Source organism: Molossus molossus, unplaced genomic scaffold (assembly GCF_014108415.1).
Source record: "Molossus molossus isolate mMolMol1 unplaced genomic scaffold, mMolMol1.p scaffold_m16_p_6, whole genome shotgun sequence".
Classification (NCBI taxonomy): Eukaryota; Metazoa; Chordata; class Mammalia; order Chiroptera; family Molossidae; genus Molossus; species Molossus molossus.
The window spans coordinates 94,555,444-94,558,010 of record NW_023425399.1 but is presented as its reverse complement, the minus strand read 5'-3'; the positions used below and the strand labels follow the sequence as shown (position 1 = coordinate 94,558,010).

Genomic DNA, 2,567 nt, shown 5'->3' with positions numbered 1-2,567 from the left:
AAAAGGCTTTTGGACTGGTCAATTGATATTGATACTGGTCATGTGACTTGGGATGGGACAATTATTTTACATGGCCTCCCACTTGCCCAAGTGGTTGGAGTGAGTTTCATGGGTCCAGCTTAATGCCATCTGAAAATCTGGTGAGTGTGCTTGGATGTGTGGGTTTGAACATTAAAGGCACATCAAAACATTCATAAGCAATTTAGCTACGCAGTAACTGTAGGCTCCAGTGCCTTCCTAGGAATACAATATTCCATGTATTACATTTCCATTATTATTAAAGACAAGCCATACGATTCTACATCTACCAAAGATAGTCTATATGGGAATACAGATAGACACAATATACACACAGAGACACACACAGCCATATACAGACACACAAACGTACAGATATGCACACAGGCATGTGACAGGTGCACACACACAGACACTAACAACAAAAACAAGTGTTATTTTTCAGTTTCTCACAATGATATGCTTTGAGTGATATAAATCAAACGACAGGGTGATATGAGATATCAGAGATGAAAGGCCAGTTGGCTATAAGATGTTACCAATACTCCAAGCCATCAGGGGCTTGGGCTCTCAAAACAGTACAACTGAGGCAGGACTACTAATTAGTTTTCTAGCCAAGTGAGAGTTTACTGTCACTTCAGCCATTTCCTTGTTCCATTTCCCCACAGGAAAACCATACTGGCACATAAATCACACTGCTTCTAACTGCCAACCACAATGCCCTGGACTCTAACACAGCCTGTATTCAAGAGCCAGTCATGTTAGAATAAATACTTCAGAAGACTGTCTCCATTTACAACTGAACAGGCTGGGTCCCTGCATTGGTGTGTCCTCATTTGTGTGCTACTTAAGAACTTTAGAAGGACAAAGGACCTTAGAATTTTACAAGGGAAAGGATCTTAGACATCAGCCCTGTAGATAAGTGCTCTTCTTTTAAAGGTGAGACAGCTGAAGGCCTAGCAGGTGAAGTGATTTAGGAACAGCATTATCACTGTAGCTTGGCTCCTTTGGGATTTGAAGATCCCTTCTCCATATTGAGACCTCTTCTAAAGTGTGAACACCATGCTAGGGCCTTTCACAATAGATTATAGAATTTATTTAATTGTCACAACAGTCTCATGAGGTGGATATAATCTTAGTTTGCAGCTTGGAAATTACCTAACTGGTAAACAGAGGGGTATAGACGGGAACCTAGGTCTGATAGATTCATGCCAGAGCTGACTCTCTGGAGTCATTGATTAAAATGCAAATACAGTGCTCGCTTTGGCAGCACATATATTAAAATTGGAACGATACAGAGAAGATTAGCATGGCCCCTGCACAAGATGACACACAAATTCATGAAGCGTTCCACATTTTTACTGAACTGGGAAGACATAGAAAACTTGAACAGACCAATAAAAACAAAAGAAATTGAAGATGTAATCAAGACTTTCTCAGCAAACAAAAGCCCAGGCCCAGACGACTTCACTGGGGAATTTTACCAAACATTCAAAGAAGAACCAATACTCATTCTCCTCAAACTATTTCAAAAAATTCAAGAAGACTTCCAAAGTCGGTTCATGAGTCCAGCAGAATTCTAATTCCAAAACCAGAAAAAGACACTACAAAGAAAGAAAACTACAGACCAATATCCCTGATGAACATAGATGCCAAAATCCTGAACAAAATACTAGCAAATAGAATCCAGCAATACATCAAAAAAATTATTCATCATGACCAAGTGGGATTCATCCCAAGGAGGTACAGCTAAAGAAACAACCATCAAAATGGAAAGGCAACCCACTTTATGGTAGAGCATTATTACCAACGATATTTCAGATAAGGGGTTAATTTCCAAAATATATAAAGTACTCAAACAACTCAACAAAAGGAAGACAAAGAAACCAATTAAGAAATGGGCAGAGGAACAAAATAGACACCTCTCCAAACAGGACATACAAATGGCTAAGATACTTATGAAAAAAATGTTCAACATCACTAATCATCAAAGAGATGCAAATTAAAGCAACAATAAGGTATCACCTCATGCCTGTCAGAATGGCTGCCATCAACAAACCATCAAACAACAAGTACTGGTGAGGGTGTGGAGAAAAGGGGACTCTAGTACACTGCTGGTGGGAATGCAGACTGGTGCAGTCACTATGGAAAACAATATGGTGTTACTTCAAAAAATTAAAAATTGAACTGCCATTTGACCCAGTGATCTCACTTCTAGGAATATACCCGCAGAAGCCTGAAACACCAATCAGAAAGATTATATGTACCCCCATGTTCATAACAGCACTATTTACAATAGCTAAGATCTGGAAACAGCCCAAGTGTCCATCAGTAGATGAATGGATAAAAATGCAGTGGTACATATACACAATGGAGTACTATGCAGCTATAAGAAAGAAAGATCTCTTATCCTTTGAGACGACATGGAGGGACCTGGAAAGTATTATCCTAAACGAAACAAGCCAAACAGAGAAAGACAAGTTTCATATGATCTCACTTATTTGTGAAATATAATGAACATAACAATCTGAGGAATGGGGTAGTCCCAG

The 2,567-nt window shown here is 39.2% G+C and overlaps 1 non-coding gene across 1 annotated transcript; it reads left to right on the top strand.

Moving 5' to 3' along the window:
- The first annotated feature begins 1,272 nt into the window (after positions 1–1,272).
- LOC118619521 lies at positions 1,273–1,378 on the top strand. Its single transcript, XR_004957280.1, has one exon. It is a non-coding gene; the product is annotated as a U6 spliceosomal RNA (small nuclear RNA).
- The last annotated feature ends 1,189 nt before the right edge of the window (positions 1,379–2,567 follow it).